At 43.4% G+C, this 15,972-nt stretch overlaps 1 protein-coding gene across 2 annotated transcripts in view; it reads left to right on the forward strand.

Moving 5' to 3' along the window:
• The window catches only part of KCNN3 (potassium calcium-activated channel subfamily N member 3), a 235,211-nt gene that overhangs the window by 20,314 nt on the left and 198,925 nt on the right, over positions 1-15,972 (forward strand). The gene's annotated exons all lie outside the window — the stretch shown is intronic.

Here is a 15,972-nt window from a genome sequence, read left to right on the forward strand (position 1 = left end):
GGTTATGGGTTATATTCAGTACACAATGTACACAGTTTTTTGGTCCCAGGACATGGTGACCTATGGAGGCCTGTACTCATAATTAGGTAATTATTTTATTTTATTCTGTATTTTTTTTGCTAAATATCTCAGGCAGGCCCTGTTCCTGCAGCTTCAGCCTCATCCCTTGAATAAATGTTCTGTGCTCTGCTCTCCAGCCATCCTGAACTTATGGATCCCAGTTCCTGGAATCACCAGGCTCTTGCTCATTTCTGTGCTTTTGAGTGTACTGTACCCTCTGCCTGGAACACCGTTGCCCTGTTGTTCTCTTGGCTCACTCCTCCTCCGGCATTTGTTCTCTGCTTATGTGTCACTTTCTTGCCCTGTGCTCCCTCCCCAGGGTGAGGTGTCCTTGCTCTGGAATTCCATAGCCCCCTGGTCTAGCCTTACCACCCCCTGTGAAGGTCTGCTTAATCATGCTCCCTGCTGCCCTCTGAGCTCTGTGAGGTTGGGGCCGGTCCCTCTTACTTATGGAACTCCCAGCACTTAGTCCAGTACCTATCACATAGTAGCAGGCAGTAAATATTGTCAAATGAGTGAATGAGAGAGTGAACCATGGCCAGTCAGGAGGCCACGATTATGACCATGAAAGTGACCAGGCTCTGGGGCATACGGGTCCCTTAACTCAGATGCCAGACACACAGTGGTGGTTTGGCCATGCTGATGTTGTCTCTATTCCAGGCTGGGGAGGTGATGACAGCCAGCGTGGCAAAGCCCCAACCTGTGTCCCCCACCTCCCCTCCTCAACTCCGTTCTTCTCCCACCCCTCCTGCCTTGGTGGTGGAGGGCCTGCCCCAGTTCTTGTCAATGCTTCACTCCCCACTAGTGTCCCATGCCCCCATCTAGGGCTTGGCTGCATCAATTAGCTCCTCTCCCTTGGATTTCCCAGTTTCTCCATCTTCCACTATCCTGAAACAGCTTCCCTTCCATCTGCTGACCCCTCAAGTACCATCTCGGTTCTCTCCTCCCTTCACTCCTTAACACTCTACAATTGGACCTCTGCTCCCATCTCTTATGAAACTGCTTCTTACAGATGACCCACCATGCACACAGTGTTTTCAGTTCTCACTCATGACCTGTCTGCATCAGCAGATACGACCACCCACTCCCTCTTTCTTGCTTTCTTTTTATTTATTTATTTATTTGTTTATTTATTTATTTACTTATTTATGGCTGTGTTGGGTCTTCGTTGCTGCGCGTGGGCTTTCTCTAATTGTGGCGAGTGGGGGCTACTCTTTGTTGCGGTGCGCAGGCTTCTCATTGCAGTGGCTTCTCGTTGCAGAGCTCGGGCTCTAGGTGTGCAGGCTTCAGCAGTTGTGGCAGGCGGGCTCAGCAGTTGTGGCTCACAGGCTCTAGAGCGCAGGCTCAGTAGTTGTGGCACATGGGCTTAGTTGCTCCATGGCATGTGGGATCTTCCCCGACCAGGGCTTGAACCCGTGTCCCCTGCATTGGCAGGCGGATTCTTAACCACTGAGCCACCAGGGAAGCCCCCTCTTTCTGGAATTCACTTTTTTTTGGCTCTCCTGCCTCTCTGCTCCTGCCTTTTCTATTTCTGACCCCTCTTCTCTTCTTGTCCTAGAAATACAGGTGTTCCTCAGGCCCTCGCCTTCTGTTCTCTCTCTTCCCCCCTCCGTTGGTGAGGTCGTCTTGATGTGGATGACTCCCAAACTTTCTTGCTTTGCTACATGGATGTTCCACTAGTTATACTCAGACCAGCCTTGTCATCACCCCTCAAAGCCTGCTCCTTCCCGAACATGCTCTGTTCCATTGCTCAAACTGTAGCAGGGTGCCCTGGCTGAAACCAATCCCTCAGACTTTTGAAACCTTGATGAAAAACTCTCATGGAAAGGTCACAAGAAGTTTTTGTCTTTGGAGGTGGTGACTTCATTTCACTTTTGGATCAGGCAATTCCTTTGTTTCAGGAAAATTGCCCAAAGCAGCCCTTTCATTACGCACATGTGAAGTAAGCATTTACCCATTGTTCTCAGGGAGAGGTGAAGTCACGGGTTCCCTGAGTGCACTCACAGCTGTGCAGTCATTCTGTTCGGTAACAGCAGCTCTTGCATATAGTTGAGTCAGAGCTCTGCCTCTGAGACGTTGTCATTTTTGGGGGCGATGGAGGGGTGTTTGCAGGGGGAAGTATTTCTTGAATCTGTGTGAATATAGAGGACACTGAGCTGCAGACTGCTGTTTGTTCTTGGGCATTTTAATTTTTAAAAATTTTATTTGGCTGTGCTGTGCAGCCTGAGGGACCTTAGTTCCCCAACCAGGGATCGAACCTGTGCCCCCTGCATTGGGAACACAGAGCCTTAACCACTGGACCGCCGGGGAAGTCCCTGTTCTTGGATGTTGAGTGTTCTTGTTGGGCCAGTAGTCTGTGGGGCATCCAGAGCCGAGTGAAGAGGCCTGCTGGCAGGACCCACAGCGTGTCCACACCTTGCTTGGAGGAGAGACTGAAGCCAGAACAGTCTGGACCTGGTGTACCCCACCTGGACTGGATGGGCTGCAGGTGCTCTCTCTGTGTGATCTGGTTTCACCTCCCTACTAGACCGAAGGCAGCATGAGGGTGGGGACTGTGCATCTGCCAGGTGAATTAATGGATGGATAAATATTGTGTTCTGCTGTACCTGGGGCCATAGAGCAGGAGCATCCTCTCTTGGTAGGCTGAGGTTTCTCCCAAGGGTCCATCATCCCGGGAAGAGGATGCTCCTGGCTAAGGAAGGCAGGTATCTGCCAGGCTACGGGGAAACCATCTTCCTTCCCTCTGCAGGTGGGCTGGGAGTGCATCATGGAGGGGCCCACAGCCCCTCTGTGTGCTTGTCTTCCATCACCCTCAGTAAGAGTCTGAAGGCACAGCCAGTGGGCCTGCCCATCAGGTTTGTGGGGCTGGGGCGAGAGGCCTACATAATACATGTCTAAATATTTAAAAGTTACAAAGAAAACGAACTTAAATAAAATACCTTCTAACCTCCTACTTTGACAAATATAACTTTATAATGACAAAACTGGAAAATATGTAACTCACAGTTGACAAAATACCAAAATTGATTGAATTTAATTATTTTCATGCATGTCTGTTAATGGTCCAGAAACGATTGGATAAGTAATAAAGATAAATATCATTCATAAGTTATTATATAATGTTTCACAAAATTTATTTTCCTTGTCTTTATTTTAACAATATCACTAATTAATTTGGTCAAGATTTTCCCTAATTTGTGTGCTGTTGACAGCAAGGATCTAAAAGATGAATGTACAAAAAACACTTTCCAAAAAGTACAGTAAATTGAAATAAATGTAAAACATTAAACAAATTAAAATGAATTTCCATATATTTTCAGAGAAATTCCATTTCTTGCAAAATTGCCATTAAAATAAAAGGCAAACTACTAGTTTAAATGAATTAATATAAAAAATTTAAAGCAAAATTTTTTTTTTTTTAAAGCAAAATTTTTGAATAAAGCTGATGATTTAAATTTTATTTTATGAAGATTCAATTAAGTCTTTTTTTTTTTTTTGGCCATGCTGCATGGCTTGTGGGATCTCAGTCCCCCAACCAGAAATTGAACTTGGGCCAGCGTGCCCTGAGCTACGCTTCTGAGAGAGGAAGGTATCCCTGTGTGTGTGTGTGTGTGTGTGTGTGTGTGTGTGTGTGTGTGTGTGTATGTGTATGTTTGTTTGCTTTATCATTAACAGCTTTATTCTAACAATATTTACATATCATACCACTTGCCCATTTCAAGTGAATAGGTCAATGGTTTTTAGTATGTTCACAGAGTTCTGCAACATCACCACTAATTTCAGAGTGTTTATCAGCCTCTAAAGAAATTCTATACCCAGGAACTGTCACCTCCCATTCTCCCTTCTCCCAAGTCCCTGGCAACTACTAATCTACTTTCCGTCTCTATGGATTTGCCTATTTTGGACATTTAATATAGACAGAATCATGACATGTGGCCTTTTGTGACTGACTTCTTTACTTAGCATAATGTTCCCAAGGTTTGTCCACATTGACGCATGTATCAGGACATCATTCCTTTCCGTGGCTGAATAAGATTCCCGTGTTTGGATGGACAGACCACATTTTGTTTATCCATTCACCTGTTGATGGACATTTGGATTGTTTCCACTTTTTGTAGCTATTGTGAATAATGCTACTATGAACATCCATGTACAAGTTTTTGTGTGGTCATATGTTTCTGTTCTCTTGGAGATGTACTTAAGAGGGAAGGGAATTGCTGAGTCACCCGTGTTCTTTAACAATATTTGTGTAGATGCGTTTGTGTGTGTGTGCGCACGCGTGCGTGAGTACGCAGGTCCCAGGGCAGGGCCCCTTTGCCTGGGTCTAAGGATGGTGCTGGCAGCCTGATTTCTGCAATGCAGTGTGAGGAATGGAGGCAAAGGCTTTTGTCACACTGATGCTGGGTGGCCAGAAAGGAGTATAGGACCAGAGTGGTAGCAGTCATCTGTGGAAGATGGCCAATTGTAATTTGGGTAATTTACATGAAATGGGACCTTATTTTGTGGTCCTAGTCTGGTGAGGTGTTATCCTCCTGGTTTAAGGCCATTGCTCTCCCCATGATCCAGGCTTGAATTTTGCGGCACCGGTTCTGTGAATCCTGTCATATCAATAGCCCTCATATCTGTCCTCTTCTCTGCACTCCTTCTGCCACTGTCGAGTTCAGCTGCCTGTCATTTATTACCTCTTGCTTGCCTTTAAAAAATTCTGGCCACAGAAGTAATGCACAGATATACAAACCCAAAACATTGCAGAAATGCAAAATTTAGAAAGTAGAGCCCCCCCACCAATACTCCCAGAAATAACTATCACAAACGGTTTAGTGTATTCTCTTCCAAAATTTTTATACACATATTAACAAATTATTATTTCTTTTTAAAAACAAAAACAGGATAGTATTGTGTATATGGTTCATCCTGCAAATTGTTTTTCTCCCCTATTGGAATATATTAGACATCTTTCCTTGAAAACACATATAGATCTACCTCATTCTTTTAAGTCTACTGTGTGGCTGTACAGTAGTTTATGTAACCAGTCACCTATTTATGGACATTTGAGTTGTTGCCAAATTTCTGCCATGATAAACAATGCTGCAGTGTTTTTGTATACATTTCTCTTTATGCATTTGTGGGAGTTTTTCTGCAGGATAAACCCCCAGGAATGAAAATGTTGGGTCAGAGGACGTAAACATTGACTATTTTAAATAGATACTACCAAATTTGCCTTCAAAAGTACACCACAGTTTCTAGTATCATCATCAGCTCATGAGAATGCTGGTTTCCCCGCCCCTGCCAGCACTGGATACTATTGACTTTTGTTGTCTTTTACCAATCTTGGCAGCATGTCCTCTTGCCTCCCTTGTGGCATCAGCCTCCTAAAGGTCCCTCTACTCCCAGCTTCTCTCCTTTTGCATATTAATCTTCTAATACCTAGTTCTGATTGTGACCTTGCCAACTCTAAAAGCCCTTTTGAAAAATTGAAATAGGCTTGTCCAGGACACCTTTATGCAGTCAGTCAACAAATAGTCATTGACTATTAACCATGTACCAGGCACTGTCTAAGCACGGCATTGAACAAGAATGATAAGATCTCTGCTGTTGTGGAGTTTAATTCTTGTAGTGGGAGACAGATCACAACAAATAAAGAAGCAAAAAATGATCAGTCAGTCTAGTACTAGATAGTTGTGTTATCCTGAGAATTAATATGGGGAGACATGATGGTTACGGGGAGGCTGGTTGAGATTGGGTGGTTGAGAAAAGAATTTGTGAGGAGAAAACACATAAATGAATGAATGATAAGAGGAAAGATTGGGGAAGAGCCTGCTAGGCAGAGAGAACAGAATGTGCAAAGGCCAGAAAGTAGGAAGGAGCATGGCAATGGTAAGGAGCTAAAAGAAGCCAGAGTGGCAGAGTAGAGTGGAGAGGGTACTGGGCAGGATAGGATGTGATGAGAGTTGAGGCTTGGTTAGGGGTTGGACAGGTACAGTTTTATGAACCAGGGTGAGGAGTTTGAATTTTAAGTGTGATGAGAAGCCACTGGAGGATTTTAATCATGGAAGTGACCTGATCTAAGTTATGTTTTTAGAAATCACTCTTACTGGGTGTGGAACATGGATTATAACTGGGCAAGAGACCCATCATGGGCAAGGGTGGAAGCAATGTAGATGGAGAGAAGACAACAGATTTTGGATGGAGTAACTAGGTAGAGGGTGGTGGTATTTATAAGATGGGGAAGACTGAAGGAGGAATGGATTTAGGGGTAGGAAATCCAGAGATCCATTCTGCTCAAGGCAAATTTTGAGATGCTTATTAAACATTCACACGGAGGTGTCATGTAGGTAGTTGGGTATTTGAGTCTAGAATTCCAGAGACATCCAGAGTTCTCTGCTATAAATGTAGATTTGGGAGCCATAAGCATACAGATGGAAGTTAAAACCTTGGGACAGGATGCGGTCACCTAGGGAGAGTGTATAGACAGGAGAAGAGATCCTAGGACCGAGCCCTGAGATCCTCCAATGCTGAAAAATCAAACAAAGGAGGAAGAACTTAGGAGGAGGCTGAGAAGGAGCAGCCTTGGAGGTTGAAGGAAATCCATCAGGAAAACCAGAAGTAGAGAAACCAAGAGAATAATATGATTCAAGGAGGGAATGGTCAACTGTGTAAACACTGATGGAAGGTGACCATAGGATTTGGCAACATGAGGGTCATGAGTGTCCTTGACCTGAGCAGTCTTAGTGGGGGTGGGGGGCGTTGAGAGAGAATGAGGGACGAGTGGGTGGAGTCTGGGCTGTAGCCACTGTCCTACAGTTTCGCTGTGGACGGGGAGGAAAGCAAGGGTCAAGCACCTGGCAGGGGACATGAAGTCAAGGAAGGATTTTTAAAGATAGGAGATGCTAAAGCATGTTTACATGCTGATGGGTGGATTCGGTAGAAGAGAAGATCGTGATGCAAGAGTGAGGTCCTGGGCAGGACCCATGTCCTTAAGGAGCGGGGAAGGGTGGGATCTGGGCACCGACGAGCCCAGGGATATTATCTCTCCTCACAGGAGGGAAGCAGACAGGGTGGTCTTGATGTGAGTCGGCCAGTGGTTTGTGGTAAGGAGAGGAGGGGGCTTCTGTCAGATTGCACCAGGTTTTTCCCCAGGAAATATGAAGCAAGACCTTTGGCGTGGTGATAGTGGTAGTGGTGTGGGGTGGCAGCGGTGGGGAGAGAATGTAGGAGGTGTGAGGAGGGAGAGGAGGAGAGCGCTTATCATCTTGGAGACTGGGGAAATGTCATTCTGGGGAAGCATGGGCATGCGGGTGCCCATCTAAATTGACTTACAACTGTCCCCAGCTGTTCACTCAGAGGGAAGCCTTCTGTCCTTCCAGGCCCAGCTGTCCCACTCCTAGCTTTGCTCATTCACCTCCTTAGTTGGGAGCACTAGGTAGAAACCAAGGTGGAGTCCCAACCAGAGAGCTGGAAGGAGGAGGTAGGCAAGGAGGGAGGGCGCGCAGTGGAAGAAAACCAAGCCAGTCCCTGTCCCCAGCTCAGGAACTCAGTGACCCTGGACAACAGCAGGAGGTCTGGCAGGGCCCTCCCAGGCAGGGCTGGAGGCCGAGCTAGCTAATTTTAGAAGGCCTCCAGGTTCTATTGTTCCGGGTAAGGCTGGGCAGTAGAGGAGGCGGCTTTGCGCGGTGATACCAGTGTGGGAAAGGAAGCGTGGCTTCGTGTTAGAAGGATGGAAACTCTGAGGGTGGTGTGCAAGTTTCGGCCCTGGGGACATTCTGCCTCGGTTCCCACGGGGCAGGTAGGAAGTCGCCCCTCCTCTGACTCCTTTCTGCTGTTAGTAGCTTTTCCATCATCCCGCTGAGCATGGGGTCAGCTAGAACCCTCAGCTCCCACACCTGCTCCAGCATCGTTGCCCCGCAGCGGGCTTTCAGGCTGGTGGAGGGTAAATGCCAGCCCGTCAGAGGAATGCAGTGACCCTGTGTGATTGTCCCCACTGCCAGTGAGGCAGCTGATGTCCAGTTCACATGGAGGGATTTGAGGCTTGGCCGCATCCAGTGACTGCCCAAGACCTCACTTTGGTAGCTCAGCCCTGTCATGGTCCACTGGGGGATTCCTAGATTTCTGGAAGCACAGAATACTTTGTTGTCCTCGTGAGGTTTGCTGCTGTTTGTATGGCAGACAATGTAGGCACAGTGGAGATGCTTTTCTGAGAATTCGTGTAAGAAGTGAGGCAGCGCAGGGGTCCAGGAACGGGCCCCACCAGGTGTTAGCCTCTTGACCTTGAGCAAGCCATTTAATCTCTGGGAGCCTCCGGGTCCTCATCTGCTACTGGGGCCCGGTAATCCCCAACTGGTTCTCAGCTCGGATGAGATAATGTGCTGGAAAGCACTGCGCAAGAAGGAACTCTTATCAATGTGAAGCTATAAGGCCACATCAAAGGCTGTATTTTTATCTCAGCCCAAGAGGGAAAGGATTGCTTCTCAAAAGGAAAGAGGATTCATTGTACTTATTTGGGGGCTTCATGACTATGTGGATTTTGTTGTTAAAGTCTTGTGACTGAAGGGCACACAGGGGAGATGGATGAGGTGTGCCCAGGCTGGGAAAATTCCACACCCTGCTGGTCTCCAAGGCCCTCTTGAAGTGGAGAGCTCTTACGGGCTGGGAAAGCCACTCAGAAGGCAACTTGCATGATTTAAAATTCTAAAGATGACTTGACAGCTGGGTATGTTCTTTGTTGCTTAATAGGTTTTCTCCAGCTAATTCTCCTGCGTTCTTTCCATTTCCTGGGCAGGAGTCAGCTTTAATATCTCCCCTCGCTGGCAGTAAGCTGCTGCCTGGTGAACGGAGATGAGAATGTGCAGATTCGAGGGGGAGAGAGGACTGAATGAAAGGATCTCAGCTGCAGGGGTGGAGGGAAGTCAGGCTATCCTCAAGGTGACCTGGAGGTCATGGAGGGCCTGCCCTGCTGCCTGACAGATTCAGCCCTGATCATTCTTACCTCTCTTGTTTGCTGGTGAACTCCTACTCAACCTATAAATGAAAGGTCAAATGATGTCCCCTTTGGGAAGACTTCTCCAGTATTATCAGACAAAATTAATGAGCTCTCCTCCATGCTCCTATATCAGTAAGGATGCTTTTGGTTGCAAGTAAGAGGAAATTCCATTCAAATGGACTTAAACAATAAAGAGAATTCATTATTTCAGATGACTGAGAATTTCAGAAGTAATAGCTTCAGGCATGGTTTGATCAGGACCCTGGCTCTGTTTTTTTTTTTTTTGATGTGGACCATTTTTAAAGTCTTTATTGAATTATTTACAATACTGCTTCTGTTTTATGTTTTGGTTTTTTGGCCGTGAGGCATGTGGGATCTTAGCTCCCCGACCAGGGATTGAACCCGCACCCCCTGCATTGGAAGGCAAAGTGTTAACCACTGGACCGCCAGGGAAGTCCCAGGACTCTGGCTCTGTTTATCATTAGTTTTCTAGACGCTATCCTCCTCAGATGTGTTGACTTTGTTTTCGGATTGACTTCTCCCAAGGAGGCAAGATGGCTGCCACCAGCGATGGAGACTACATTCATCCTTCTTGACTTATGGGCAGAAAGAGAGAATGTCTTCTCCCCCAGCCATAGAGCAAAAAACCTTAAGCCTCACTGTGGTTAGACTGACCTGAAGTGGACAAGAGAATCTATGCACCGATTGACATTAGCTTCTCTTCCTGAATCAGTGTGTGGTACAAATGATGAAATTATGCCAGGCAGGGACCACCATGGAACTGGGGTGAGATCGATCTCACCCAAGCATGTGGTTCCTACAAAGTACGAGTGGGATGGTTCCCAGAGGGAGAGTTTTTTTTTTTTTTTTTGCGGTACGCGGGCCTCTCACTGTTGCGGCCTCTCCCGTTGCGGAGCACAGGCTCCGGACGCGCAGGCTCAGTGGCCACGGCTCACGGGCCCAGCCACTCCGCGGCATGTGGGATCTTCCCGGACCGGAGCACGAACCCGTGTCCCCTGCATTGGCAGGTGGACTCCCAACCACTGTGCCACCAGGGAAGCCCTGGGGGAGAGTTTTTAGGACAGAGAAGAGGGCAATTATTGCTGGGAATGTAACCAACTAATGCCCACTATACGCCCGTGGCACTGGGTATAATGTACTAAAGTCATGTGCATTTTGTTAGGCTCACCAATCCCTCTTAATTCTGATGAAGTTCAATTTATCATTTTTTCTTTTATGGACTGTGCTTTTAGTATTTTATCTATTGATCTGTAGAGTCAATGAAATCCCAGTCAAAACCCCAGTCTAACCCAAGGTCACAAAGATTTTCTCCTACGTTCTCTTCTAGAAGTTTCATAGATTTAGGTTTTACATTTAAGTTTGCAATCCATTTTAAGTTGATTTCTGTATGTGGTGTGAGTTATGGATTGTTAAATTTTTTCTTTTTTTGCGTCTAGTTATCCAATTATTCTGGCATCATTTATTGAAAATACTATCCTTTCTCTACTGAATTGCCTTTGCACACTTGTTGAAAATCAGTAGTGCACATATGTGTGGACCTATTTCTGGAGTCTCTATTCTGTTCCATTGATCTATTTGTCTATTTTTATGCCAACTCCACACTGTCTTAATTATTTTAGCTTGATAATTAGTCTTGAAATCAGGTAGTGTAAATCCTCCAACTTTGTTTTCCAAGGTTGTTCTGGCTCCTCTGGGTCCTTTGCATTTCCACATAAACTTTGGAATAAGCTCATAAATATCTATAAAAAAGCCTGCTGGGATTTTGATTGGGATTACATTGAATCTATAGATAATTTGGGGAGAATTGGCATCTGAACAATCTTGAGTCTCTGACCCATGACCGTGGTATATATCTCTTCATTTATTTAGATATTTAATTTTTCTCAGCAGTGTTTTGTAATTTTCAGTGTACAGATGTTGCATGTCTTTAATCAGATCTATCCCTATTTCATAGTTTTAATACTATTGTAATTGTCACTGTTTATTTCCATCTTTGATGGTTTATTGCTAATAAGTAGAAATACAATTGAGTTTTGTATATTGATCTGGTATCCTGCAACCTTGTTGAACTCACTTATCAGTTCTAGTAGCTTTTTTAGAGAGTTTCATCAAATTTTCTCCATAGATGATTGATTGTGTCATCTCTGAATAAAGACAGTTTTAGTTCTTTCTTTCTAATCTAGATGCCTTTTATTTCTTATCTTGTTGCACTGGCTAGAACCTTCAGTACGATGTTGAATAGGTGATGAGTTTGGGTGTGACTCAGTCTTAGGGAAAAGCCCTTAGACTTTAACCGTTATGTATGCTGTTAACTAGTTTTTTTTGTAGATGCCCTTTACCAGGTTGAAGAGGTTTGTTCTATTCATAGTTTGCTGAAGGTTTTTAATCAGGAATATTTGTTGGATTTTATCAAATATCTTTGCTGCATCTATAAATACCATCTTTTTTCTCTTTTTTAGTTCGTTAATATGGTGAATTATATTGATTGATTTTCAAATGTTAAACTTTGCTTTCCTTGTCTCAATCTCACTTGATCATGGTGTATTATCCTTTTTATATACTGTTGGATTCAATTTGCTAAATTTTAGTTTAGAATTTTTGTATCTATGTTTATGAGGAATTTTGGCCTGTGTTTTCTTACAACGTCTTTGTCTTGTTTTGGTATCATGGTAATTCTAGCCTCATAGAATGAGTTGGGAATATTTCTTCCTCTTCAATTATCTGGAAGAGTTTGTATAAAACTGGTATTATTTCTTCCTTAAATACTTGGTAGAATTCATCAGTCAAGCCATATGGGACTGGGGTTTCTTTGTGGGAAGGTTTTAAACTATAAATTATTTCCTTAATAGATATAGAATTGATTATTCACATTATATATTTCTTTTTGTGTGAACTTTGGTAGTTTCTGTCTTTCAAGGAATTTGTCCATTTCATCTAAGTTGTCAAATTTATTGGCATAGAGTTGCTTACAATATTTCCTTAGATAGCTTCTTAATATCTAAGAATATGGAAGTTAGTTACATTTCTGATGTTGATGAATTTTTTTTCTTATTAATGTTTCTTTGGAATAACATCTCTTCCAATAAAAAGAAAGATTCAAAAAGTTCTTTTTTTTTTTTTTGCGGTACGCGGGCCTCTCACTGTTGTGGCCTCTCCCGCCGCGGAGCACGGGCTCCGGACGCGCAGGCTCAGCGGCCATGGCTCACGGGCCCAGCCGCTCCGTGGCATGTGGGGTCCTCCCAGACCGGGGCACGAACCCGCGTCCCCTGCATCGGCAGGCGGACTCCCAACCACTGCGCCACCAGAGAAGCCCCCTGTTGGAAGATTTTTAATCACAGTTTCAATTTCATTACTTGTGAATGGTCTGTTCATATTTTCTATTTCTTCCTGGTTCAGTCTTGGAAGGTTATACCTTTCTAAGAATTTGTCCATTTCTTCCAGGTTGTCCATTTTAGTGGCATAAAGTTGCTTGTAGTAGTCTCTTAGGATGCTTTGTATTTCTGCCATGTGTGTTGTAACTTCTGCTTTTTCATTTCTAATTTTATTGATTTGAGTCCTCTCCCTCTTTTTCTTGATGAGTCTGGCTAATGGTTTATCAATTTTGTTTATCTTCTCAAAGAACCAGCTTTTAGTTTTATTCATCTTTGCTATTGTTTTCTTTGTTTGTATTTCATTTATTTCTGCTCTGATCTTTATGATTTCTTTCCTTCTGCCAACTTCAGGTTTTGTTTGTTCTTTCTCTATTTCCTTTAGGTGTAAGGTTAGATTGTTTATTTGGGATTTTTCTTGTTTCTTGAGGTAGGCTTGTATAGCTATAAACTTCCCTCTTAGAACTGCTTTTGCTGCGTCCCATAGGTTTTGGATCATTGTGTTTTCATTGTCATTTGTTTCTAGGTATTTTTTGATTTCCTCTTTGATTTATTCAGTGATCTCCTGGTTATTTCGTAACGTATTTTTTAGCCCCCATGTGTTTGTGTTTTTTACGTTTTTTTCCCTGTAATTAATTTCTAATCTCATAGTGTTGTGGTCAGAAAAGATGGTTGATATGATTTCAATATTCTTAAATTTACTGAGGCTTGATTTGTGACCCAAGATGTGATCTATCCTGGAGAATGTTCTGTGCGCACTTGAGAAGAAAGTGTAATCTGCTGTTTTTGGATGGAATGTCCTATAAATATCAATTAAATCTATCTGGTCTATTGTGTCATTTAAAGCTTGTGTTTCCTTATAAATTTTCTGTTTGGATGATCTGTCCATTGGTGTAAGTGAGGTGTTAAAGTCCCCCAGTATTACTGTGTTACTGTCGATTTCCTCTTTTATAGCTGTTAGCAGTTGCCTTATGTATTGAGGTGCTCCTATATTGGGTGCATATATATTTATAATTGTTATATCTTCTTCTTGGATTGATCCCTTGATCATTACGTAGTGTCCTTCCTTGTCTCTTGTAACATTCTTTATTTTAAAGTCTATTTTATCTGCTATGAGTATTGCTACTCCAGCTTTCTTTGATTTCCATTTGCATGGCATATCTTTTTCCATCCCCTCACTTTCAGTCTGTTTGTGTCCCTCGGTCTGAAGTGGGTCTCTTGTAGACAGCATATATATGGGTCTTGTTTTTGTATCCATTCAGCGAGCCTTTGTCTTTTGGTTGGAGCATTTAATCTATTCACGTTTACGGTAATTATCGATACGTATGTTCCTATTACCATTTTATTAATTGTTCTGGGCTTGTTTTTGTAGGTCCTTTTCTTCTCTTGTGTTTCCCACTTAGAGAAGTTCCTTTAGCATTTGTTGTAGAGCTGGTTTGGTGATGCTGAATTCTCTTAGCTTTTGCTCGTCTGTAAAGCTTTTGACTTCTCTGTTGAATCTGAATGAGATCCTTGCCGGGTAGAGTAATCTTGGTTGTAGGTTTTTCCCTTTCATCACTTTAAATATATCATGCCACTCCCTTCTGGCTTGTAGAGTTTCTGCTGAGAAATCAGCTGTTAACCTTATGGGAGTTCCCTTGTATGTTATTTGTCATTTTTCCCTTGTGGCTTTCAATAATTTTTCTTTGTCTTTAATTTTTGCCAGTTTGATTACTGTGTGTCTCGGCGTGTTTTTCCTTGGGTTTATCCTGCCTGGGACTCTCTGTGCTTCTTGGACTTGGGTGGCTATTTCCTTTCCCATGTTAAGAAAGTTTTCAACTATAATCTTTTCACATATTTTCTTGGGTCCTTTCTCTCTCTCTTCTCCTTCTGGGACCCCTATAATGCGAATGTTGTTGCGTTTAATGTTGTCCCAGAGGTCGCTTAGGCTGTCTTCATTTCTTTTCATTCTATTTTCTTTATTCTTTTCCGCAGCAGTGAATTCTACCATTCTGTCTTCCAGGTCACTTATCCGTTCTTCTGCCTCAGTTATTCTGCTATTGCTTCCTTCTAGTGTATTTTTCATTTCAGTTATTGTATTGTTCATCTCTGTTTGTTTGTTCTTTAATTCTTCTAGATCTTTTTAAAACATTTCTTGCATCGTCTTGATCTTTGCCTCCATTCTTTTTCCGAGGTCCTGGATCATCTTCACTATCATTATTCTGAATTCTTTTTCTGGAAGATTGCCTATCTCCATTTCATTTAGTTCTTTTTCTTGGGTTTTATCTTGTTCCTTCATGTGGTACATAGCCCTCTGCCTTTTCATCTTGTTTATTTTTCTGTGAATGTGGTTTTCCTTCCACAGGCTGTAGGATTGTAGTTCTTCTTGCTTCTGCTGTCTGCCCTCTCATATTGATAAACTTTTGTCTTTCATCTTCTTTCCTGATTCTTGTGGCTAGAGATTCATCAGTTTTTTAAAATTTTTTAATTTTTAAAATTTTGGGCTGCATTGGGTCTTCTTGTGGCCTGCAGGATCTTCGTTGGGTGCGCTCCTCTCTAGTTGTGGTGCACAGGCTTCTCTCTAGTTGAGGCATGTGGGCTTAGTTGCCTCGTGGCATGTGGGCTCGATCAGGGATCTAAGCTGTGTCCCCTGCATTGGACAGCGGATTGTTTACCACTGGACCACCAGGGAAGTTCCAATTATTTTTTAATGTTTACCAGTTTATTAAAGGATATAAACAGCCAGATACAGAGAGATACATAGGGCAAGGTCTGGAAGCGTCCTGAGCACAGCAGTTTCTGTCCCTGTGGAGTTGGGGACCATTATTCTACCACCATGTGGATGTGTTCACCAACCTGGAAGCTCCCCAAACCCCGTACTATTGGGATTTTATGGAGGCTTTCTCATGTATGCATAATCAATTTTAATTAACTCCATTTCCAGCCCCTCTCCCCTCTCTGGAGGACGGGGAGTAGGGCTGAAAATTTCAAACTTCTAATCACAGCTTGGTCTTTCTGGTGACCAGCCTTAATCCTGGAGCCAGAGATTCATCAATTTTATTAATCTTCTCAAAGGTCCAGCTTTTGGCTTGATAGATTTTTTCCTAATGTTTTTATGTTTTCTATTTCATTGATTTCTACTCTGGTATTCCTTTCTTTTGTTTACTTAGGTTTAGTTTTCTCTTCTTTTACTAATTTCTTTTTTTTAAGTATTTTTTAAGAAATTAATTAATTAATATTTTGGCTGCCTTGCGTCTTTGCTGCTGCGTGCGGGCTTTCCCTAGTTGCGGAGAGCAGGGGCTACTTTTCGTTGTGGTGTGCAGGCTTCTCATCTTGGTGGCTTCTCTTGTTGCAGAGCATGGGCCCTAGGCGTGGGCTTCAGTAGTTGTGGCATGTGGGCGTAGTTGCTCTGCAGCATGTGGGATCTTCCCGGAACAGGGCTCGAACCCATGTCCCCTGCATTGGCAGGCGGATTCTTAACCACTGCACCACAAGGGAAATCCCTAATTTCTTAATATAAAAGCTGAAGTCATTTGTTTGAGATCCTTATTCTTTTCTAAGACA

Source organism: Orcinus orca, chromosome 1 (assembly GCF_937001465.1).
Source record: "Orcinus orca chromosome 1, mOrcOrc1.1, whole genome shotgun sequence".
Lineage (NCBI taxonomy): Eukaryota > Metazoa > Chordata > Mammalia > Artiodactyla > Delphinidae > Orcinus > Orcinus orca.